Source organism: Melospiza georgiana, chromosome 3, assembly GCF_028018845.1.
Source record: "Melospiza georgiana isolate bMelGeo1 chromosome 3, bMelGeo1.pri, whole genome shotgun sequence".
Taxonomy (NCBI): domain Eukaryota; kingdom Metazoa; phylum Chordata; class Aves; order Passeriformes; family Passerellidae; genus Melospiza; species Melospiza georgiana.
In genome coordinates, this window is record NC_080432.1 from 88,286,528 (window position 1) to 88,313,151 (window position 26,624).

Here is a 26,624-nt window from a genome sequence, read left to right on the forward strand (position 1 = left end):
TTGATTTAAGGAAACCGAGGTGGATTTTTTAACATTTACAAAAAGTGTTCAAATAAATAAAAATTTAAGTGTTGCATAGGTTTTTATGTTATGAGCTGTGTAATGATTTTGTTTTTTGTTTGTGAAAATTACTCCAAGGAAAGGGCTGAATAAAACCTAGCAAAAAAAGTTTCAATTCCAATAAATCAATATTTTTGGAAAACAAAACCAAGCTCTTAAAAACTGCTTTTTGATTCAATGTATGTTAAAATGCAAGAATAAACATCTAATTTACTTATATAATTTAATACATATTTTTTCCCATTATTTGAGTAAATGTAATGGACTGTTCTAGCACTTGAAGATCAAAAGTGAATTAACTTCAAGTGAGCTTTTGGTGAATTAAATTAAATTAGAGGAGGTTTTACTTAGATCCTGTATATCTGCTGAAATTTCATATTTTGCACCAAAAAAAATTACATAAGATATTTAAAATGTCTTCAAACAATGAAAGGAACTGTCTTAGTGTATGAGAAATTATTCCCTCAAAGAGTTTATTGGAACTAATGAGTCTGGCTTTTGGCTAACTCCACTGCAACCCAGAACTCACCAAACTCCAGACACCTAAGTGGAAATGAAAACCTTGTGCACAGACAGCACAAGTGGAAATGAAAACCTTGGTGGTCCTCTGAAAAGACAAAATAGGAGGGAAATGTAGTAGAATTGTCTGTGTGGACTCTCTTGTCTTACAGTCTTGCAGAACTAAATGAGGATCTTAAACCACAGCCCGTCACCTTAGGGATTTGAGATCTGGTGAGAGTGATTTGAAGAAAGACTGATTCAAATAAATAAATTATGGTGATACTTTCTGGTTATCTATCTACTGGGATCCAGTTTGATGAAGATATATGTAAATATTTACTGCTTCTTAAAAATCATCAAAAGATGCGAACCCAGGCAGATTTTATATAGTTTGTGTTTTAAACCCATTCTTAACTTCTGTTAAGAGATATCATTTGAAGATTTTGAATTACGTTATGCTCTCACTTCACTTTGCTGTAAGTAGCAGTTTCCTGCTCTGAAACCACAATTAATTGTCATAATGCATTTGCACTTGTATTAAAACAGAAATGATGCGTTGATAATTGCATGTTGAAAAGCAAAAAACAAAACCGCATCTTCATTTCTTATCCATGATGTGAATCCAAGAGATGATAATTCTGGTCCTGCCTCTTCAAATACAGCCCTTCAAAGAACTCTTTCAGTTTAACATCAGGGAAAGCACTGGGAATGTCAAAACCCTTTTTGGATTGCTTTTAAGATTTTGTTAGCTAGTTCTGAGGAAGGCTGTGAGAGGCCCACAGCATTGTCTATTTGCATCCATGCCTGAGATCCAGGTGCTCAGTGTGTTCAGTCCTTTGCCTGGCTTTTGCAACAGTCCTTTCTATTCCCTCTCAGGCCCCATGCCCCTTCTCCTTTCCCCTGCTCTGTAGCATAGAAAAAACGTGAACTAGGTTAACCCACCAGCTTTATTACCAGTTCTGACTTTTTCTTGGGAATTGGTCTGCCCTAAGCTAGTATGATATGAAGCTCTTAGCTTCTTCTGATAATTTTTTCTCTTTTTTTTTTTTCTCTCCATGGAAATTGCAAAAAAATATTACCAAGCAGGAGTGGCATAGAAATGCAAGAGAAAGTACAGATTTCCTTTTTCAAGAAAATATGTGCTTGCAATTGCCATAAGTCATCCAAGAGCTTTTGCAACTTTTAATAAAAATAGATCATAGTGAAAAGCTCTTTACCTAGTATTTTTTAGATTTTCAAACTTCTAGAGAAAAAAACTAGAGAAAATTGTACCTGGCTGTCAAAACTTTTTTCCTATCTATGATATATTGTTTCAGATAATGCAATCAATAGCAATGCCATCATTCCAATCTTTACATCCTAAAATTCAATTTTTTAATTTGTGATAAAAAATGGTGCAAAACCCCAAGGCTGACCGTAAGAACCTGTTAGTCTTGTGGTTTGTTTTCTGATATTATTAACAGAAGAGAATGCTTTAGAAATGGCACAGTAGCTGTTGAGCTTGCAGTTGCTTTCCAGCTCAGCTGGAAAATCAGTAATTGCAGAACAGATTTCACCAAGAATTAATGGAGATGCTGGCACTGGGGGAGGCAGCTGCCAGATACCCACTGTAAACACAATGTATGCAAGTGAAACTATTACTGATCAGCTATTAATGTACTTAACTGGTAACCAGTTTCTTAGATTTAAAAACGTCAGTGTTTTTTATCCTTAATGGCATTTTCTGTGTTTGTAGAAGTTTGACAGGCACTAGGAAATGAAAACCTCTGTTTCTCCATTGAATAGAGGCTGCATGCCAGGGCATTTTTACATGGGTAGATAGGGATAGGACAAGGGGGAATGGTTTATTCTTCACGAGGAGAGATTTAGATTGGGTGTTCTTTGCTTGGATAGTGGTGAGGTACTGGTGCAGGTTGCCCAGGGAAGTTGTGGATTTCCCATCCCTGGAAGTGTTCAAGGCCAGGTTGGATGTGACTCTGAGCAGCCTGGTCAGGGGAAGGTGTCTCTGCCCATGGCAGGGGTGTTGGAACAAGGTGATCTTTAAGGTCCCTTCCAACTCAACCCAAATCTGTCCATAATTCTATGAGTTCATATACATATGAATACAGTTTCTCCTCTTGTCACAAAGGTTCAGCTCAGCTCTCCCAGCTGCAGGGACAGGTTTTTTTAGTGTCAAGAAGAATTGACACAGCTGGATTTTTAGTATCTGGGTTTATACCTCAGGCACCAAAACAGGCATAAGCATGTTTTCTGATAATTATTTAAATATTTTAAATTTATTGTGTGGAATATACACAAAATAAGCAAAACAAACTTCTTGTTGCTGAAATTTTAGGTGGAGAAATCCATACTTGGAAAAGTAAATGCATTTTAACAGAGATTATCTGTAAATCACAGCTAGAACCATCTGCTAAGTATCAGATTATCTTTCACCAGCAATGTAAGTAATTTTCTAAACAGTTTAACAGCATGATAGAGGTTTAGATCAATAAAATCCTACTTCTTATCTTTTGGAGATCATTGAAATATTTATTCTATGAAACTCCCTAGTACAGCCTTTTAAATGGTTCCAGAATATTGAAATATTTTTGTAGCTGATTTACCCATATACTGCATTTTCTAAGTCCAGAAAACAACAAATAAGAAAAAAAATCATTAAAAGTAGTAGGGATTTCTTAATACATTAATGAAAATCTCATCTCTTATTAATAGGACATGTATTATTAATTATGTCAATGCATATTGATATTATAGTGTATTTTATTCAAATGAAATATATAAAGAATATAACCTATTACTAAATTTTTATTTTCCCACACAAGGTTTACCCATAATTTGATTAATTTGTTCACTGCCTCAACACCATTCATGACAGTAGCAACTGAGCTCATTTCCTTGCATTCTGGTTCACACTCATTTTTCTCTTTTAAGAAAACTCACTACAGTGTGATAAGTTCAGGGCTCAAGACTGTTTTGAACAGGTAAGATACATTTTGACAATTTCAGAAGAGGTTTTTAATGAGGGGGAAGCAATTAAATTTCAAGCAAAATAACCATCCAACTAGCAAGATTTGGAGGATGGGGAGAGAAAGATATCTTGTGGCTATGTCATTAGTTAATTAGAAAATTAAACAATTGAGGACAGCACAGGATAGCCCATGTCTGTACTATTAAATAATTTTATTCTTAAAAGCATTTTAGCAAAGCCATTGTATTAAGTAAAAGAGGAATATGCTACAGCAACTGGAGGCTAAAGAGTTTCCCTTTCATAACCTGACACCAACACGTGGCTGATTTGTTGGTGCCTATCCCCAGATTATAAAACCCTCATTGTTAGGTAACAACTGTCAGTGTTCACTAATCCAGTGCTCCAGCTCTGGGCTAGAGAGTGACATCCCAAAGTGACCCAGGCTCCAGTGAGATGTGACTGCCTTTTCACACCCAGCTGCCCTCACAGTTTGTAGCTGTGTCCCCCCAAGTATGTGGTTGAGAATGCCTGGGTGACCAAATTTTCTCACTGAGCTTGAAAACCAGATTTCTTACAGATTAAGTTTGTTATAGATAATTGGAAAGGTGTGCACACCTGGCTCTGGTTGGGGTGTGAGGGAAAAAAATACAATATTCCTTCAGACATTTCTCTTTATACCCGTTCTTCTCCTCTCCTCTCCTCTCCTCTCCTCTCCTCTCCTCTCCTCTCCTCTCCTCTCCTCTCCTCTCCTCTCCTCTCCTCTCCTCTCCTCTCCTCTCCTCTCCTCTCCTCTCCTCTCCTCTCCTCTCCTCTCCTCTCCTCTCCTCTCCTCTCCTCTCCTCTCCTCTCCTCTCCTCTCCTCTCCTCTCCTCTCCTCTCCTCTCCTCTCCTCTCCTCTCCTCTCCTCTCCTCTCCTCTCCTCTCCTCTCCTCTCCTCTCCTCTCCTCTCCTCTCCTCTCCTCTCCTCTCCTCTCCTCTCCTCTCCTCTCCTCTCCTCTCCTCTCCTCTCCTCTCCTCTCCTCTCCTCTCCTCTCCAAATATATCTAAGATTAGGCTGCTGAAATGATGCAATTCCTATTTCTAGAGGAACAATTTTGAAATCAATATGAAAAGCAAGCACTGGCTTTTACACTAATAGGCATAAGTGCCCCTCAATAAGTAAATAACAAATAAATAAGCTAAAGCTAAAGGTATATTTCCACCTGTCAAATGGAGTTAAGAAAATTCAATCAAAAAGCATCTCAATATGATTTGAATGCCTTTAATTTAATTTAGAGTTAAAAGAGATAGTCTTGAATATAAAATCCTTGAATACCAGATGAATGGATTTTTTTTCGCATAAGGTTCAAACCTCATGTGAGCCTCCTATGGAATTTCAGTCAGACTCAGCCTATCTCTGTTCTGACTTAATCTCACACATTATATTGATGCATTCCAGAGGCAAAATTTATTTATACTTAACACCTTTATCCTGCAACAATGTATATAAATATATAAATTATTATTTTAACAAGAGAAGCCTCTGGGTTGATGTGTTTGTGTTACTGACATTGGTTAACAAGGGCTTACCTGCACTTGTAAGAAATGAACAAGACTGTCAGCTCTCAAAGGACTGCCAAGACCATCTCAGTTCATCTCTTTATTCATCTTCTTGAGAAAGAAGATTAATGTTGAAATGAATGGAAGAACCTGTCAGTGCATGACAAGCTTTCAGGAAGATGTGATGCTTGAGGAAACAGTTTGGTGATCAGCTAATCCAGGACACCAAATTAGATATTTCAGGTTCAGTTTTCAGAAAGTATTTCTGAGCTATATACAGAAATCAGCAATTACAAAACCAGGATAAGAATATATCATAGAATTCAAGAGCATGTAATTCAATTATTTAAGCAATGACTCTTCTTTGAAATAACAATAAAATAAAACTCTGAAAGCATATATTTACAGAACAATACAAAATGCCACTTGAGATTTTTTTTAAACGTTTTGTTGATTTAATTACTTAGCATGCTCTGAAAAGCAAGTTAAAATAAAATGCATTTAAACAAATATGGAAGTGCCCTGGCTCACTATTTCTGCATTCGTTTTACTCATAATCAAAAAATGGAAACTTAGAAATTAATTTTAGCACTTAGCATTCAAATTGCTCATAGCAAGAAGCCCCTTTATCTTCTGCATTATCTTTTGTTGTGGCATTAGTGATAATTATATAAAGCAATCTTGATATTCAAGACAATTATTCTGAAAAGAGCTGTTCTCCAAGATTTATCTCTAACTAGTATCGTCGAAATATCACATTATCCATATATGTTTTGCTGGGTTAACATTTATCACTGAACTCTTTCAATATGAGTTTTCATCTGTGGTGCTGTTATTTTAATGACAGCCTCTAATTAGGGTTGACATTTCACTAGCCTTATTTCCAAATTCAGCTCATTCTGACCTCAGACAAGTTATTTAAAGCTGTTGAGCTTCAACTTTTATCAAAAGTGGTGTGCAGAGTCTTACTTTTCCAGACTTCCTTTTGAAGTCCATTTTCATTTGCAGTGTACATGTGATGCTCATGGAAAGGTCCCATCTGTATGAGCCACAGAGTCCTGGGATCACAGAACATCCCAAGTTGGAAGGAACCCACAGGGATCACCAGGTCCAACTCCCAGCCCTGCACAGGACACGCCAGGGGCCACACCAATGTGCCTGAGAGCTTTATCCAAGCATTTTTGAGCTCTGCAGGCTTGGTGACCACTTTCCTGGGGAGCCTGTTCCACCATCTGGCTGAAGAGCCAGAGTCAGGAAAGCTGGCACACAACATGGATAATGGATTTGCTCAGGCTGGCCTTTTGGCACCAGAATTTCTTGATCTGGAATGAGGTAAATTTTGTACTTTGGAAGAAAACATCAAAGTATTAAAAAATCAATAAGTATTGCTGTTTGGGTGTTATTGCATGGCTTTTACTATACATAATAATGTAATTCTGAAGGGTCTAAATCTTTGTTATTCGCATGGATGGAAGGTTACAAAAACTTACAGGATTAGATGAAGTGGAAATGCTGACAGTAAATATGTTGTTTACAGCTCTGCCTTTCATTGTAGCATTGAGCTGTAGCAGATTAAAGAGCTTATGAGCAAATATGTGCAAAGAAACTTCAAAGGTTAATTTAAACAGTTTAATGCTGTGAAAAGTGAAACAACTTATCTGCAGTGAAAATGTGGTGCCTACAGTGAGTTCCTCAGATCAGGGGTGATGCTTTTCCCTTTCCATCAGTGTGATATAACCGTCATCCCACCTGACAATCTTATGAGAAAGAATTGTGAAATTTTATTGCTGAAAATCAGTAATAAAATGACAATGTTCTTGTTTATTTCTCATGGCATTTGACAAGCATTTTTTTGTACAAGTTTCCATGCCTGTATGCAATATGCATTCATACATTTGATGTTCAATCAAAGGATTAGCTTTAGAAATGTGAAAATTATGGCTACTTGCAGTAGTAAAAAAGTTAATTCTGTGGCAGAAGTAGATAAAATTGAGCATTAAAATCACCAAGTGATTCTCGTTTCTGAAAGATTTCATGAACTATTTGTTTGTGAGGAGTTTTAAATCCTCATATACAACTGTCTTGTAACAAAACCCAAGCTGTTTTATAGTTCTTCTTGAGCACAAATACATTTTATTTTGCCTTTTTCCCCTGTCTGTATTTTTTTTTCCCCTGTGTGCTGGTTTTGGCTGGAATAGAGTCAATTTTCTTCTCGGTGGCTGGTGTGGGGCTGTGTTTTGGATTTGAGCTGAACACAGGGCTGATAACACAGAAATGTTCTTGTTATTGCTGAGGGCTCACACAGAGCCAAGGCCTTCTCTGCTTTTTGTACTGCCAAGGGGAGGAAGCTGAGGGCACATGGGAGGGTGGGAGGAGGCACAGCCAGGACAGGGCACCCAAACTGACCAAAGGGATATTCCAGACCATGGGGCATCATGCTCAGTATGTAAAGTGGTGGGGAGAGGGGGTAAAGAAGGAAAGGAGGGGACATTTGGTTTAATGGTGTTAATCATCCCAAGTCACTGTTATCTGTGATGGGCCCCTGCTGTCCTGGGTGAACACCTGCTTGACCAGGAGAATTGATGAAAGAATCCCTTGTTTTGCTTTATGTGCATGTGTGGCTTTTGCTTTCCTTATTAAACTGTTTTTATCTCATTCCACACGTTTTCCAGCTCTTACTCTTCTGATTCTTTCCTCAAACCTGCTTCTGGGGGAGTGAGCAAGTGGCTGCATGGAACTTGGTGGCTGGCTGGAGTTAAAACCACAGCACCCTGAAATTTGTTTAAAGAGCATTCAGCTTTCTTGTGTCCTCCCCACAAGCTTTCTTGTGTCCTTTCCAGCACAGTCTTATTTGAAAGAGCAGAGAGTGAGTGTCCCTTGTCTTCAGGACAGTCTTGCAGAGATTAATGGGAAAATGAAAGATACCTCCTGCTAGAAAAAAAAAGTATGGAAGGGACAAATTTAGGATGGGAAGTCTTGAGGAAATGTTTTTGTCTGATTCTCCTTCCATAAAATCATCATTCTTTTTACCTTCATTTTCTCATGGCTTTGGAAATAACCACACTGAGCATCTGTCCCCTAGAGCATTTGTGTACATCTGTTGAGCTCCAGAAGTCTGGCTGCAGTCTGGGTTTTAGCAGGCAGAGCTTGTAGGAAGTCAAAGCTTTATTAAAGCATTGGAAGCCAACTTCTGTCTGCTTCTTCTGCATCCATAGGTCTTGTGTGCCTGAAAGCTTTTCTGCCTTTTCCTGAGCATACCTGTTGGTCTGATAAAAACTATTAAGTCTGTCTATTTTATTCTGGATCATACTGATACAGCAAGAGAATCAGAGAATGGTTTGGGTTGGAAGGGAGCTTAAAGATCATCTGGTTGCAACCCCCTGCCATAGGCAGGGACACCTCCCAGTTGCTGGGGTCTCAATTGTTGGTTTCCCTGGGTCTGGATTGAAGGCAGGGAGATGATAGTTCATGTTCAGACTCAAGTGTTTATTATTTCTTATCAGTAAAACAGTCTCGATACTGTGAGTTTTTCATTAGAAGGCACAAAATGGCTAACAATCCCTTGTTACAAGGTCTTTTGAGACTAAACTATCCAATTAAGAACAGACACCTAGATTATTTTCCCTTTTAACCCAATAACTGATCCCAAAGAGCTGCAATTTTCTGCCAAATTACAAAATGCCACCCAAACCCATGAAGAAGGAGGAAGAAGAAGCATGAAGAAGAAACCCAGGACAACACCCTGTGCCCTCCATTTTGCTTCCATCCACAACATACTAAAAATCCCCAAACCTAAATGTCTCACCAAGTGATACACCTACGTTACTCTACTCTCTATAATCTATTTCACACTTTTGTGGATTCTAGTCTATCTTGGAGTCTAGGAAACTTTCTCCATGAATGGGAGTCAAAGTCAGTGCTCCCCTGGAGGTCAGGGCACCCCAGAGCAGACAGAGAAATATTCCTGGTGCCCTGGGTTTCCACATCCACTGATCAGGTTACTCAAAGCCCCATCCAGCCTGGCCTTGAACACTTCCAAGAATGGGGCATCCACAGCTCCTCTGGGTTACTGATGCCAGTGCCTGACCACCCTCCCAGCAAAGAATCTCTCCGCAGTGACTAATTTCAGTCTCATCTATTTCTGTTTAAAGCCATTTCCCCTTTTCCTGTCACTGCATGCCCTTGTCAAGAGCCCCTCTGTGACTCAGCTCAGCCCCACCACAGCTGTACCAGAGCTGTAGCCACCCACAAAGGCAGATGTGCACACTCACAACACACTGTTTTCCTTACACTGCATATTTTTTCAGTATTTTTCTTTCTCAAATATAAAGTTTTTTTGTAGTTTATCTCTACACTTAGAATTATTTCAGAAATATAAGAAGTTGAAGAATTATTATTATCTCTCAGCAATAATGCTTCATCATTCCCATTTCCCTGTATAATTAAGTGGGGCTCCATCATACAAAAGGAAGCCACACAATATAAGCTTGATGTAGCATATTTTATGATCCCTAGTGCCCAATATTTGGCTTTATATAAAAGAACTATGCAAAGGATTATATTTTAATTTTATCTCTCCACAAAAATAAAATGGACATCTCTAGTATTGCAAAATTGAGAACTAAAAAGATGAAATAAATCAATAATATTAGGCAGCTCTTTTTACAATGATTAACCCTTTTTTCTGATCTGAACTGTACAATTTTGCAGTCCAAAAGACAGAGTTCCTTTTGGCATTAAACACTATATGAAGAGATATTAAACAGCTATTTAATCTCCTCTGTTTCTGTTTATCTGTGTCATAGGCTTCTAGGTAATCTCTTTTCCAGGTTTGAAGACCCCCCAGACTAGTCCATTATTCCACACATGGAAACTCTCTCACAATGCTGATCATCCTCTTTAAGCTTTTCTGAAAATTTTTGATTTTCAATATGTCCTTCCTTGGACTAACAAGACAGAAATGCAACAAGACAGAAATGCACATGGTGAATGAGTAATGGATTTGCAGAGTGGTATAGTTGTATTTCTTCTCTTTCTTTTCTGAAAGAAAACAGAAAAACTGGACCACAATTGTACCTAGGGCTTAAAAATCACATTTCTCAGTGAAACAGACACTGAGGGGAGGATACAGCAGCCTAGATGTTGGAATCTAGGGCTGTCTGAGATGCTCTGGGGTGTCTTACCTGCTTCCCATCTCATGCTCAAGGATAAAAGGGGTATCTTGTAGGTACTTTGTCATATCTGTCAGCCTAATGACAATGTGTCTCAGGTTCCTCAGGGCATCTAAAATAGCACTCAGTACCTATGTTTTAGTCTACTGAATTAAGCTTCCTGTCAGCTGAATTTCTCTCCAGGCTCCACTGACTGCACCAATTTAATTCATTGTGTGTAATGGGAACTTAGACACCTACCTCATACCACCCCTGAGAAACAGATATTTGGGTAGATTCTATTGACAACAATAATTTGATTTAAATGTTCTTGGAATAAGGTGGATTGGAGAGACACTGGGATGAAATAGAAAAAGGCAGCAGGTATTCATAGTGCATTTAGGAACTTTGGAGGAGAAAGGGAAAATGAGCCCATTTGTAGTGGCAGACATAGCAAAGTGTGTCTGAGTTGTCTTAAATATGTCTTTTCTGTGAGAAAGAATGCACTTATTAAAAAAAATAAAGACTAGATTCATATTCACTCTACGGTGCCTTTAATATCCCTGTCTGTATGAGGGGACCATGATGTCTCAAACTTCTTGCAAGCAAGATGAAAAGTAACGAAGAATTCAACCCTGGACAGATAACTGGCACTTGTGAGTTCAGATTTATTTTGTCTCAAGACCAGATACCTGGCAAAGGACAAAACCCCCATCCAGAAACCCTCCAGGTCTTAATAACAGCTGTGAATAAAACCTTCACCTGGGATATGAGAATTATCTTGGATGTGTATTAGCTTGTTCAGTGTCATCAGCAATCAACATTTTGTAGAAAAATTTCAGCATGCCTGCTGTACCCTTTGTATCAGAAGAAATAATGAAGATGCTCATTAATATCTCTTCACAGCCTATTCCTACAGTTACCTCAATCAACATCTAAAGGTCAGCTTCTGCCTTTGATCTCACATATGCATGTCAGGAAAAACCTGAAGAAACAGGCTTTTGTCACAGGAAATATATCATCAACTAACAAATCAGAGATGTATGGAAATAAGTCTTCCATTAAGAGTTGCTTTACAAGTTCAGCTCAGGGAAATGAAATTATTGGTTTTGTTCTGGAGGGTTTGAAACCACAGGGTCCTTCTGGCCTTGTGGCTGGGCTGTGTTTTCTCACGTCCTGTGTTATTACAAAAACATCCCACTTCCAGCACAGAGTTTGGCCCCAGAGTTTGTAGTACATAATGGTATCTATTTGACTACCAAATGTGTTGTGATGAGAAGGACACTTGTGTGATTGAAGAGGCAGCTGGAACACAAGTGGAGGCTAGAGAGGGGACTGACACTTTGAAACCACGGAACAGAATTCTGAGAGATTCTCTATTACAAACAATCTACAGTCATCACAAGGCTTTCTGCTACAATAACCTGAATCCACTGGACACTTTCTCCCAGATACAGTAGGCACCAATACATTTGTTTCAGACCTTCTGACTCTGACTTTTTTATGCTAACTTTAATAAAATGCAGCTCCATTCCCCTTGAGGTATTCCTGGATCCCATCAAAAGGAATAGGAGGAGAAGCAAGTACTGGAATTCTCACTTTGAGTCCCCCATTTGAATTAAAAATATTTTCTTTCAAGTCCTGAAGCATAGGTTTTAAAGCATTAAAAATTGAAGTACAGCTTGAATGAAAGATTGCTCTTGATGTCCTTTAAAAACGGAAAGAGTCTGGGATACAAAAAGGGAGGGAAGGAGGCAAGTTGGAAGGATTTTAGTTTGATTCATCTCTTTTAAAGAAAAAAAATTTTGATGGAATGAAGTTCTGCAGAGGGATAAGAGAGGTACACATGCAGGGTAGAGGGAAGTGTCCAGGACATGACCCCTCTGTTTACCTCTTCTCTGTGTGTTCCCATGAGCTGATAAAATTGAGTGGGGTCAGAGAGATCTCTGGTCAAGCTGTAGCAACACAGAAGCTAAAGGTTTTGAAAAGTTATTTTATCTTTGACCTGTGCATTGTTTGTCTGTCTAGTGCTGTCTGAAAGTAAAATGTATGGTTTGTTTGTTTAGAGTATGCAAAAAATAGCAATGATCAAAATTTTGGGGATTTCTTTTGGGAAGTCACCAAAACACAGTGCAAAGATATTTTCTGCATCTGCCTATTAATGAGTGCTTTGTTTTGAAATGAGAGTGGCTGGGGTTTCTTCTGAGGAAGAAACATTTGCTGCTTCCACCTGGAAGCCAAATCAGCAAAGCTGAGCAGCAGCCTGGGCTCTGTGCTCAGGAGAAGCAGGAGCAGTGCTTTTGTGTGCATCAGCTAAAGTCACTGTGCAGCCCCATCTGTTCTAGCTGATCACACAGCTTGCTGGAAATTGTTTGTACTGGTATTTCTTGAGAATGTTTTGGGCAGGTGTATTTAAAAACATGACTGTCTAGAACTAGAGACCTATATCTCTGTATTTTAGCTCATCAGAGACTACCTCCTTTTTTTTTGTGTTTCTTTCTCAGGTGTTTATTACAGAAGATCATGACCAAGAAAAAACATATCCAGAGTTTTGAAAATGGTGTTTTATTTATGTTGAACAAATATATCTTAGCATTGCAGAACTGTTTGATTTCTCTCTTAGATTTATTTTCTAACTGTATTCCCATTCCATTCATATTTCCTCATGTCTCAGGTTTTAGTACATAGCTTTTCTTGTTTATCAGAATCTCACAAACTGCATGTCCTTTACAGCCTTTTAGAAAAGGCTATAAGGAACTCGAGTTCACCCTGCCTGAAGATAAATCTACAAAAACTTCTGCACTGCAGAGCTCAGTGCTGAAATGCTTAACCCTTGAGTGTTCTGCTCTCTGCAAACCTTGATGAGCTTCTGATGCCTGATACCTCAGAACAGTCTAGGCAAAATAAAGGCAACAAAATGAGTGAAAATTTGCAGAATTGCTTAGTGCTGCTGTTTAAGATTCTTCTGGAGTTCAGTGTTCAAAGCAGGGAAACAGAAAAACAACAGAAAACACAAAACCAAACCTTCCCTCAAGCAGAATCTGTACACAGCAAGTGGTGAGGGAGTTCAAGGGGGATGGGAGGAAATCTCTGCACATTAAGAAGAGATTTTCTGAAGAGCTGGAAAGAGTATATGTTGGGAAGTGCTGTAAGTGCAGAGATGCACAGCACTCACTCTATGGAAATTGCTCTGCTTTGGGTATTTCATTAAACCCTGGAACAGCAACTAGAATTTTATTTTATTTTTCTCAGCTCTCACAGTATGTAGACTAAGAGCCCTAAAAATCAACTTTTCTCTCTGGGTCTTTTAGCAAGTAAACAAATTAACTGAAATAATGTAAAAATGGAAGATGCAGGGTAATTTTCACAAAACCCCCAAGAATCTGGAGAATCAGAAATCTGTTTTGATGTGTGCGGCCAAATCACTGTTTTGAAGCCCTCAGGAAGAAAAGGAATAAAAACCTGTCAGGTAAGAGGTCTAGCATCGGGGTAAAATGGACACAGCTGTGGTCATGGAAGGTCAATCATCATGACTTTTTGCAACAATTTTAATCTGAGGAGTTCAATTGGAGTTTAATCCAATTTATCTGGTCTCTCAGCAGAATAGGACAGGGAGAATCCAGAATGAGGATTAATTATGTCTGTGATTGTAGCATAGACATAGGCAGCTGTAACACTTGGGGAAGCTGCAAGTGGAAGATTAGACTGAGGTGAAATTTTTTTTTCATATCAGAAACTAAACTGTTGAACTTAACCTTTAAAGAAGGCTATCCTTGTTATCCTATAGGCATATTCTACTAAATTAAAAAAGTTGGCCTTACTGGACAATCTTCTGTGTGGGAAATGGATTTGTAGAGAATTCAGAAAAGGGCATAATCTGACATTGCTGATGACATCAGACTCAAGTTTAAAGGACACCTTGCTCCTGAGAAAACGTGAATTTACTTGGTGAGGAATTAGATGCAATTTCTATCCCTGAGAGGAACCACCAGACCAAATTAAGTACCTGTGCTGCTTAGGGTGCCATAGGGTTGGTTACCTGTGTAGGGAGCCCTCATTCCACATTCTGCACGTTCTGACGACCAACCCTTGTAGCGTGGGTCAAAAGGAGAGGTGCCACCACAGTTTGTCATGTTTGTATATGTGCCCTCAAATTACCACATTCCTCACACCTCAGTGTTCAAGCTTAGGCAGGATTTCTCAAGGATATGTGCAAGATGTGCAAATCAAAGCCATATGCTGCAAAAGATCCTCCTAGATATGTTATGCCAGATTTGTACTTAAACCTCTGAGACAATAAATGTATCTGGAAGGATCTTCAGATTTGAAAATGACAGGTTAAGGGATGGGGAGCCGATATGGCATAAAATGCAACTAATTTTCATGCTGAGGTGTCTTTATTTAAGTAATATGGCACAAGTTAATCTCCTCTAATGTTAGACAAAGCGATGTACTACTTGGGCCTGAAGTGTGGTTTTCTGTGTCTCCCTCTATAGTCAGTGGAAAGGAAAAGTCACTTCAAGATGGCATTTCCCACCACATAAGATCTGGTGCTTTGGAAATCCCTTTGCTGTGTGTGAGTTTTGATGAGGTGAAACATACCTGGACATCTGCATGGAAAAGCGTGTAAAGCATGAGGTAAGGGGACAGATATCCTGAATAAAACTGGGGACAGATTGCCAGCTTTTATAATGTCAGGCTTGTCCTAGCTGAACAAAGGTTTGCATCTCTGTTCTGCAGAGAGAAGAAATATGTTTTTGATGTTCAGCATGTGGTGGGAGGGGGAGAATGGCCCACAGGAAAAAATAGACTGAGACACAGAGACCAGGGAATTTCTGAGAAGATTGAGGGGTGACCGTAGACAGACCATGAGGATTTTCCAAAGGCTCCTGAATGGGCTGTGTCAAATTCTTTGCAGGTCAGGAAGCCTCCAAAATTTGCTGTATTCAAAATAATACTGGAGAAGTAACTTCCATGGATGCAGAGAGGAAGAGATTTATTTTCAAACTTTTTTATTTTTTCTTTTATTCTCTCCTACTTTGTTTTTTCTCCCTTTAGAAAGTCATTAATCATGAACTAGTAATTCATAGCTCTCTTTGTATTCTCGGTGTTCAGTTGAAGAGAACAACAAAACCCTTCAAAGCCCTGGCTGGTTTGGATGTCCTGGCTCCCTTTGTTAGAGAGGTGTGAAGAGCTCTGCCCTGCTCACAGAAAATTGAAGGTTTTGAAGAAGACAGATGCTATCTTTCTCATTTGCCTCTGGGCTCCTCATTTTCACTCGACTGAACAAAGAATAAGACTCTGGTTATCCGGTTGCTGTACAGCAATGAATTTTCCTGCAGTCTTTTGCAGCAAAGCTAGGGGACAGTTTGAGGGAACACTTTCCTGTCTTTTTCCTCTCCTTGGCTATCCCTGCCTCAGTTTTTAGCAGGCAGAAGCATGGGATCTTTATCTCCTGCAGAAAAATGAAATCTTTCTGAGTGGAAGTGTTTCTATGCCTGCTTTGAGCCCTGCAGAAATTCAGTACAGGCATTTCTGTGTGTTCAAAGTGCTGCTGGAGGGCATTGACATCCTTGGGACAATCCACCTGGCCAGACCAGCAGGAGCACAGTGTGGCAAAGATGAGTATAGCCAGTTTTCAACCTCTTTAACATATGGGATTGCTCATGAGGGAGGACACCAGGATAATCAGAAAGGTCCTAAAATCAGCTGGAATTTCCATGGGCAGAATGTGTAGTCTGCCCCAGTGCAGAAGCTGTTATTAATTTTAAAATTCTGCAGGAATATATTTGCAGAGACTGTTTCATATCTTGAATTTAATAATGCCTGGGCCTTAAGGAAGCAGTATACAAGAAGCAACTGGCTTGCTCTCTCTTTTCTTCTGTTTCTTCTCATTTTCTGTTCTGTGGCTAACTTTTGAGAGTGATTTCTAATACCACCTTTTTGTGGTTAATGCAACAAAGATGCTTTAAAATAATAATATTTCCAAGGGTTTTCTATAAAAATCTTGAAAATATGTTAACTCTTTTTTCCTAGAGAAGTAGAGGAAGCATTTTCCTTTCGTTGGCTAGGCTGTGAAATGTTGGCCATTCAAGTAGAATTAGTGCCAAGTAAATGTCAGTCATGCACATGCAAAAGAATGGAGCCCAAAATCACAAATTAAGTTTGAGAAATATTTTAAAATATATCTCTGAAATTTAGGGCATGGATTCCCTTCTCTTGACTCTAAGGCTTTCAGGTTCTAGTCTGTTATCTTCTCTGCCTCTCTGGTCAGTGGGAGGAGCAGGTACCACGGGGTGCACAGGAGAATTTACATGGGCTGGGTTGGTGCTTCTTTGGTTACATGAACTGAATAAAACCTAAGAAAGTAAGTAGTTCTGCTGCACAGCTTCCTTGGCTCTTTTCAGACAGCCCAGGAAACCATCTCAAGATTTTCCCTGAAAGCTCGTCTGAAAAACAGAGATCAGTGTTCTCAATCCTTGCATTAGATGGTACCAAACTCCAGAATTGTTTCCTTTTAATTCAAATAAATTTTTGCAAAATAAGTAGTTACTGGCTAGAAATATCAGGTGTCCAAACAGAGCTTCTAGGTGAAAAGCCATCTGTGACATGGTAAAAAACTGCAGCCTCCCCAAATATATATATATATATATATTTCTTCTTATCTTGAGAGAAGAAAAAGCTTAACTTGTTCTGATATTTTATGAGTGACCTTTTGTTTTGGGACAGAGATCAAGGAGAAAAAAAATCAAAAGGGAACACAAGCAGAACTGGCCACTATATGTCACACTTTCCCAATGGAACATTAAAAATACAAAGTAACAACCAGTTCCCAGATCACTGATTTATCAAGTTACGAGAAGCTTTATCATTCTTCCCCAAGTCCTAGGCAGATGGCAAAGACCACCACCATGGATGCATCACCCCTTGAACAGCCACACCACCTCAGGGTTACTGCTTTGATTTTGTTCATAGGGCTGTAGGACACACACTGCTGAACAGGAACAGTTGGTCAGAGTAGAAACTGGAGTATAGGAGGCAGAAGAGGAGATTGGATCATGTAACATCTGCAGAGCTATAAAAGTGCACAGTGCGGCTTTGTAAGGCTGAGCTAAAAAGAATAAAAGGAGGACTCAAAATACAGATATCACAAAGGGGAAAAAAATCCCCAACCCCACAGCATTATGCTGACCCAAAAAATGAGCACTGAGCAACATGTGAGATATGATTTAAATCATGACATAAATCCACAGGGCACCTCCAGCAGCACAGGGCTTGCTAAAAACCTACGGGGGCTGGCTGGCTGAGGGCTGAGGAAAGCACCTCCTCCTGCTGAATCTGTGACAAGCTTTCCTGCAGAAAATGGGCTTCTCATTCTGTCACTGAGGCACCTGATGATGCCTCATGTATCTGGACTGAGGACATTTTTTTATAGGTTAGTTTTTGCACAAAAAACCCAAATGGACCAGCAGCCTAGTTGTCTTGAGGATGTGCACCACTGCGCAGGACAGGACTGGAATGGCTGCATTTCTCACTGTCTTTAGTGTAGTTGACCTCAGTGATAGGAACCTGATGTTATTCTGATGACCCAGAGGGAAACTTAAGCCAACAAAGGCCGTGGGCTATATTAAAACAGAGATGTAGGCATTGTCGTAGCAAAGTCTGCAGACTTGACAGCTAAGAGCTCTGGGAGCAGGATTTGTACTGCTGAGGTAGCTACTGAAGCTAAAGGAGCTGCAGGCATTGCAGGACTGAGGTCTGTGGCCAGGCACCCTGCTGCCTGCTGGGCTCAGACACTGCCTGGCAGCCTGGCAGAGGGACCTCGGAGAATATGGAATTCACAGCTTGAACTTCCACAGGTGCCTACAAGGTGGTGACAGCCAACAGGGGGTTGTGCAGCCTGCTATTGAAAGCATTTACTGGAATGTGAGACCACTTTTGAGGTCTGTCTGAGACAGAGAAATTGCAGGATTTGAATTCAAAGTGCCTGTTAGAGAGAGGAGCACAAAACCATGAGGATAAGAATAGGCTGTTCTCTCTCCATCTGTTTCAAGTAGGTCACCAGCAATCTAAATGCAAACTCCTGTAAGCACTGGAGGGCTCCTCTCCTCTGGAACAAGGATAGGAGAGAAAAGGGAAAGGAGAGATCCCAGTGTTCAGGGAATGCCCATGTATTCTGTGTTCTGAGGAGTGTATGTCTCCTTTGAAGATATGTATCAAGAGATCACTAAACAGTCATTGTAAATTCCCCTGGCCAGCACAGAAGTGTGTTTCATTAGTCAGTAATTGAGCTTAGCTTATCATCTTAAAAAGAGTTATTAGTAATTAGATGATTATTTTAATTATTCTATTCATATGATATTAAGCAGTACTCTCTGATGCTCACAAAATACTCTGGACTTTAACTCATCATCATAGCAATTTGGGAAACAAACTACATTAAAAATTACATGGCAGTATTGAGAATTCCTGCAAGATTTGTCCTTCAATTGGTTCTTTACCCCTTATGTAATTAGAATAAGTTTTGACTACTTAAAAGAAAGCATGAATATTTTAAAAAGATTAAAATCTTCAGCAATATCTCTGTAGTAATTTTTTGGTGAGTTGCCTAGGAAATTGTTTATCTGCATGTAGGAGAGATATCATTTTTAGTCTGAGACACAGAACATTTATCACTGCTTTTAAAGTATTTTTCTGCAACAAGGTAAGAAACAGGCTCTTTAATCTTATTGATCAAGATGCAAGTCAATGCATATCTGAAAGACAGTCCAAATCTGGATTAGGCTGTACCAAAAGAAGCAGATCTGATTTAGGTATGTAAATTGAAATGAACAAGTCTCATAACATAGAAATATTCACGGAATCCTCCAGGAAAGATAATATTGAAGATATTATTTTGGAAATAACAGGAGATGGAAATCTTCGCAGGAGAGCCATTTGCTTTTCATTTAGGATTAGAATCTACCAGGTACTCGAGCATTTTACAGAAATAGCAAAGCTGAGATGAATCCACAGTCCTTTCTACCTTACATAAGATAGGGAGACATTGCACATCCTGCAGCTGAGAACACAGCATTACATCATCCCAGCCTCATGCCTTCTGGTGCCCTGAACAATGCAGGGAAAGGACAAGGACCTGTGATGTTACAGTCTCGTGCAAGCCTGTTCTGTTTCTAAAGCTCCAGGCTGAATATTTATTCAGACATATATAGGACATGGCAGGAAAAAAAGGAAACAAGCCAAATCAACAAAACCAAAAAACAGTTTCTGTTTTGCACACAAGCTTTTCAACAGAGCTGTTCAGCTGTTCAGGACAGAATAGGACCATAAGGAATTACCCATGATGTTCAGTGCTCCATCTATCCTGTTCCCAAGAATGACTGTTGGAGATACTTTTTGAGAAGACAGCATGAGCAACCCCACTCTCTACAGGTCATCACCCTTGGTGTTTCCCAAAATTAGATTAGGGATGTTACAGGATCCATCCCTGCATACACCTTTGTAATCTGGCTGTACATCTGTTGTCTGTGAACTTGCCTAACAGCTTCTTGAACATGCTTTAATTATTAGTCTGCAAAACCCATCATAACAGAAGTTCTCATTATTCTCTATGTAAAAAAGGACTTTATTTTATCTGTTTTAACTTATTGCCAATCAATTTCAGTGCTCCTTATTTGTAATATAGCTGGACTTGATGAATGCCAGTTCCATACTAAATGTACACAATCTTCCATATATGAAGTTGTTCTTTTTTGAGCAGAAAGTATGACCAGATGACTTTCTGAGGTCAGAAGATGATCTCCTGAGGTCTCCATACAGTTAATCTTCCATCTTAACTTAATGTACTATTCATGTTTTTTGTAAATCCCAACCATATGACTCTCCAGTCTTCCTCTTGGCAATTTGAAGTTTCAAAATATTTTGTCCCTCTCTAAGGCAGCTGCTTAAACATTTTAGATGCCTTTCTCTGGAGTTTCTATAATTACAGTTTGTTTTTCTGAGGGAAATAAAAAAATGGAAAGAATCAGAACTTCACAACATAATAACAAAAAACCCTTTGGTCATCCCAAAATTTTATTCAATATCTGTTTCAATCTGAATAGCCTTCCTTACACTGCTCACTGCTCTGTTGTCCACTTCAGCTATTGCTGCTCACAGATTCAGAGTTCTGACACTGATGGCTCTAAGATCTCTCTTCCTGAGTTGTGGATGTTGCTTTCCCTAAAGCTACATGACATGGCTTTCTGTGGTTCATGCCGGCATGACAACCCAATTTTTACATCTTGGCTTTGACTAGTGTCCTAAATAAACTTCAGAGTTCCTGCTTGGCATTTGTAATGCAGCACAGTAACAGGAATACAATGCAGCCATAGGGGTTTCATGTGGTTTTCTCAGGGAAAAAAAGGTAAGGACAAAAAATAGATAAAACAACATCAGCTCCAGGGCTTCAAAATGATGGAGCAATATGAAGTGACAAGTTTGCTGTGTTCCAGTAATTGTAATGCTGTCAGATTTTAACACACATCTATTCATCTGATCAAACGTTATGCAATGTCTGTAATGTTCACTATTGTGGTGACTTTTCTTCTCTGTACACAGGGTTGCTCTGATTTTTTTAAAGCAAGAACAGCATTCAATATCTTTGCTATCCATGAAGAGTGTAGTAGCATCCTCCAAATTATAGCTCTTATTGTTTGAACAGAATAGAATTTTAGAGATTATATAAGTGTGTTTGCTAATTAGTCCATGAATAAATTTAATTAAAAATACCTTCTTAAAAAATTAATCATGTACAGGACTCCTTTTATCTTTAGCAATCTTGATAATTGACTAACATGGATTCTTCAAACATTCCTGAGTTTCAGTAATTAGTTTCAATTAAGTTGCTTGTGACTGTCATATACAATCTTTATTGGTGAATAATAGATGAAATCAAGTCAGCAGATTACATTTTCCAAAGTATTACATCTAGGCATGATCTCTTGCATCATTCTGATATCAGAGATGGTGCAAGTGTTCATTATTATTTTTCACCACCTCATTTGTATCCTGTGCTTTTCTTTTTGAAAAGAAATATCAATAAAAGTTGCTTTTCAAGAATTTATATAATTATTAGTATCTGAATATATTTCAGTGAAGTTGAACTGGGGTTTGACCAGCAGATTCTCCCTTACTGAACTAAAGCAATTTTAGTCTATTTTCTTCCTTCGGAGAACTAAATGAACCACGAATCATTGGTGACCTTGGAAGAGCAATCGGGTCTCATTAAGCAGGTGGGTGGTAGGGCATTTACAGCTCCTCCACGGGGAGGTGTTGTGCTGAAGGGTTGGACCACACACACCTTTGCCTGCAGGGTTGGGAGGATGCTGCTTGGGGAGTGCTGAGGCAGGTTACAGGAACAGATGGCTTTTTCAGGCACGAGTCTCACCTGCTGCCAGCTATTTCTTGCTGCTCAGGGTGGTCCTTGTACAACATGTGCCACCAGGTTCTAAAAAAAGTACCTTCAAGGAACATGGTGAACACACATCCTATGCCTTAGAATATCACGTTACCAAGTTGTAGAAAGAATTTTTTTACAACTGTTTGTAGATACATTATAGACTGAGACCACAGCTCTAATATTTCAATTTCTAAAGAGCTGCTTTTATGCATAGTTTTGCTAATTTTACTCTTATCCTTTCTGTGGCTGGATTCTGATCTCCTGGCTCTGCAATCTTTCTTGCTGAATTTTGCTGTGAGAACTTCAGCCAGAAATCCACAGGACCTTGTAACAAGCCAAGAATAAAACAGTGCTCAGGAGGAGGATGTATGAACTGAATGCTTACCTGTACAAGTGAATCTGATGTCAAGTTTTGCTAGGAATGCATCTGGTAATTTATTAAATTAAAAGTGGTATCACCATTGAAGGTTTCCAGCAGTTTGCAATCGAGATTTCACTGCATTGAGGGAAAATAGTTGTTCTAACTGGCCATATAACTTGTCTAGACTGTTTGTTAAATTTCTCATGTTATATTTTAAATTGGGTTTGCATGGCAAGGGTTTGGTAGTGAGGGCCGTGACTTCTGTGAGAATCTGTGAGAACCTCCCCATGCCCAACAAAGCCAATGCCAGATGGCTCTGAGATGGACCTGCCAAGGCCAAGCCCTTCAGTGGCAGTGGTAAGAGTTCTAGAATAAAAGAGTTAAGAAGGAGGAAAAAACTCCTGTGAAACTGCAAAAGGAGAGACCCTGCAGATCCCAGGGTCAGTGCAGAAGGAGGGGCAGGAGTTGCTCCAGGTGCTGGAGCAGATTCCCTTACAGCCCCTGGTGCAGCCCATGGAGACGCAGCCCATGAAGGACCATGGGGGAGCAGAGATCCACCTGCAGCCCATGGAGAGGCAGCTGTGCCCCTGCAGCCCATGAAGGACCATGGGGAGCAGACATCCACCTGCAGCCCATGGAGAGGCAGCTGTGCCCACAGAGCCCATGAAGGACCATGGGGAGCAGAGATCCACCTGCAGCCCATGGAGAGGCAGCTGTGCCCCTGCAGCCCATGAAGGACCATGGGGGAGCAGAGATCCACCTGCAGCCCATGGAGGACCCCACAGTGGAGCTGTGGGTGCCTGAAGGAGGCTGTGACCCTGCGGAAGCCTACCCTGGAACAGGCTCCTGGTAGGACCTGTGGCCTATGGAGAGAGGAGCCCACACTGGAGGAGATTTGTGACCCCATAGTGGAGCAGGCTGTTCCTGAGGGACTGCATCCCTTGGGAGAATCACATTAGGCAGTGGAAGAGTGTGAGGAGTCCTCACCTGAGGAGGAAGGAGTGGCAGAGACAAATAATGAACCAACCACTCACTGTCCCCCTGTGCTGCTGTGGGGGACGAGGAGGAAGAGGAATTGGAGTGAAGCTGAACCTTGGGAAAGGGGAAGGGTGGGGGGAAACTGTTTTAATATTTGGTTTTTATTTCTCTTTACTCAAACTCTGATTTGATTGGTTATAAATTAAACAAATTTTCTGACTTTGAGTCCAGCTTGCCATGAGTCACTGGGGAGTGATCTCTCCCTGCCCTTATCTTGACCCATGAGACTTTTGTTGTGTTTTCTCTCCCCTGCCCAAATGAGTGGGCAGTGACAGAGTGTTTCTGGTGCCATCCAACCAGGGTCAACCCACCACATATATCTGTTCAGTCTCTGAGAGCTGGACGCATTAGTAGATATTTGAGGACAAAGCTTTTAGGAAAATAAATAGTTTAAAAGCAATGTTTTATGTTGAACTGTAACTTCATCCAGTTTCATTTCTCCCTTCTGCCTGTATATAAATCAATGATTAATTCTCATCTCATCCCATTTCAGTTACAAAAAAAGAGGATTATTAACTTGATTCTAAACACTATAGAAATAAATAAAGATTTTTTTTTCTATAAATATTTAGATACACAGACTAGAAAATGTAATTATGGTCAGCATTCTTCCCCAATGACACAATTGTTACCTAAGAGGCAAAATTTATCCACAAGATATTATTATCTTATATATGTTATTTATCTGCAAGAACTGTCCAGCTTACTTTCTGTTTTAAGAGAACAAAAACCAGGACACAGTGGTGATAAAAATGTGAAATCTATAAAAACTAGCTAATGAAGACTCTGTGTTACTCCATGTAGTGGTGTCAGATTAGACACGTGACAGAAAAATAAAGTCTAAAATTTGGTCTTCATACACAGATCTTTAGTGTTGTCCTGCTTAAGGGCTGTACTTGTCTCTTGAAAGACTTTTCAGAACACAATGAATCATCCACAGAATTAATGTTTTAAACCAGAAATTGCTTAACTTGGTTACAATGAATTTTACACTTTGAAAAGATAAAAGGTCTGCAGCATCAGACTTGAGGAAATGTCTTGCCTTGTATAACTCATACCTTAATACACTGAGATACTTCTACCCTATTCTTAACACAATTTCTACAATTTAGCACTTTGATGTTTCATGCTAGAAGATAATTGGATCTTTGTCATCAGTGTTGAATATTGTGCCAGATCCTGAGTTTAAATAGTAAAGGCAAAATCCAAAGTGCCATTTTGAGGTTTTCTTGTTTGCTTTTTGCTTAAGTCTGGTCAAAACATTCACACTTGCAGCGGCTTTTCAAAATGACATATATCCTCACAGCAGATAATTTCACAGGTCAACTGAAGAGATATTTATATCACACTAATGATGCAGAAGTATGCAACTATATTGCTCAGAAATCAGAATTCATAAAGCAAGGGACAGTGTTCTTGAAGTTCCTTTCATAATACTTGTTCCACAAAATCTCTGATGCCACCCTGGTTATTAAGTTTACTATTTATATCTTTTTAAAGTTCATTGCCATTTCGAGTATTGCTGTATGAAGTGAGAGCTTGCAGGAATGGATGCTTCATTACCTCAGCCCCGTTGTGCTTTTGTGAATTTGCCTCTTAGTAAGTTAGTTTGAGGCAGAGAATGATTTTGCCCTTTGGCAATACTTCTTAACAAATTTAGGAAGCCTTGCTCAGAACAGCTTTAAACATTGGCTTAAACACAATTGGCTACACTGTGCTCAGAGGTTGTGTTATGGTATTATTTGGAGTCCCAGACTTCCTCTCAGCCACCTGGATCCCTCCTGGATGAACTCTGGCAAACACTGTGAGTGCTCCTAATCATGATGCTCCACTTAGCTGAACCTTTTTCAAGAGCTGCTCCTAACTGTGACTATGTTTTGTACTATATAATGTTGAGGACATTATATAGTCAATATAATATTAGACAAATATATGTGAGACAAATATAATTTTCCCATGAAATTTCACAACAAGAATGATAATTGCTTTCCTTTTTGTTTTTCAGTACAGCAGATCAAGAGTTATTATGAGGGACAAACATAAGAGTAATTATATATCTGGATATATCTCTGGTGTGAGGATGAGAAAGAAAAGGACGTTACAGGAGATGGAAAACAGGACTTACCCAGCACAGATGTGATTGGAAATATTTCAGAGTTTAGGCATAGCTATTTTGGAGCTGTTTGCATCCTGGTATACCATTCCTTAAACTATTTTGTTCTGTGTTTTTAACCTAATTCTGAAACATCATCTTTTTGGAACTGGGCATTGAGGAATTCAAATAATCATTATTTCCCAGGAGGGAGTCAAAAGCAGTGGAAGAGCATTGCTTGCTAAATGGTGTTGCTCTAACCTAGGGTGAGAGCAGTCACTGCTTGTTTCCTGTCAGACTCCCAGAGGCTTTTCTCTGCTTTTCCCACTTCTATCATGGAGACAACTGATGAGATGCCATCTAGGATTTTCTCACAAGCACATCTAGGATTTTTGTCACAATCTCACAATTGGGTTAGACCAGGTGGTCTAGTAGTGGGACCTGTCAGATGGACCTGCACTCATGTTCTTCACAGCATTTTAAGGAACAGCCTCATGTCATTGTGTTAAGCAGTTATATTTATGGGAAATTACTGATGAATCAGTAGAATTAATTAAATTCTGAGAGGAGATTCAGATGGAGTTGAACTGAATGAGCTAGTTTAACCTGGAATTTAATTAGCTTGGCTTGGCTATTCTCTGAAAGAACAAGCAGTTCCTATTGAACCATTCAGGTCTCTTGGGCAAATATGGAATAAAGTATTTTTCTAATATAGATCATTATTTAGCTGAGAAATCAGAATGAAGAAAACAAATTAGTAAAAAGTTACATCCTTTTCTCTTTCATTACAGAAAAAAACCTTCCTAATTAAAATTCACATTATCTACTAGAGTTCATAAAAGTACATAATTTAAATATGCTAATACTGTGCTGCTTTAAAATAACAATGTATTTAAGATTATATTATGGAGTTAGTGTTTTTTAATATGCACTGTTTACCCCAAAGATTTAACCAGCTCTGAAATATTTAAGGTGGTTTAAGTAAAACACAGATCTTCTCAGAGAAACTCTTGTGTGCCACCCCATTACCAGCAGTAATGAGCACCCTGTGGCTGGTGTAGAGTAAGCTGAGTTCCTTGGCCTTGAATGTGGAGAATGAAATTCACACTACTGCTGCTCCTGCTGAAAAGGTGTTTCTGCTTTGCTTAGTCTGTGTGGGGTCTTTTATTGTCCTTCAGCCCTATAGCAACCAAAGGATTCCTGCTGCTGTTTTAAAGGACTTACTAACCCTTGATATCCTTTCTTGCTCTCTCCTCCAGGACCCACAGCCAATGGCAGCTGTTGAAAACAAAAGATTTGAGATGTCAAACATGATAAATTTGGAATAAGTGTAAACACTTAAGGAAGAAACTCAGGGCCAGGGCTGAGTCCATGTGGAAATAAATGGGCTCTGGTTGCCTGCAGCTTGTGGGCAGCAAGGCAGGGAAATGAAGATGCTGGAGGAAAAGAGAAGAGGGGAAAAGAGAAGGGCTGAG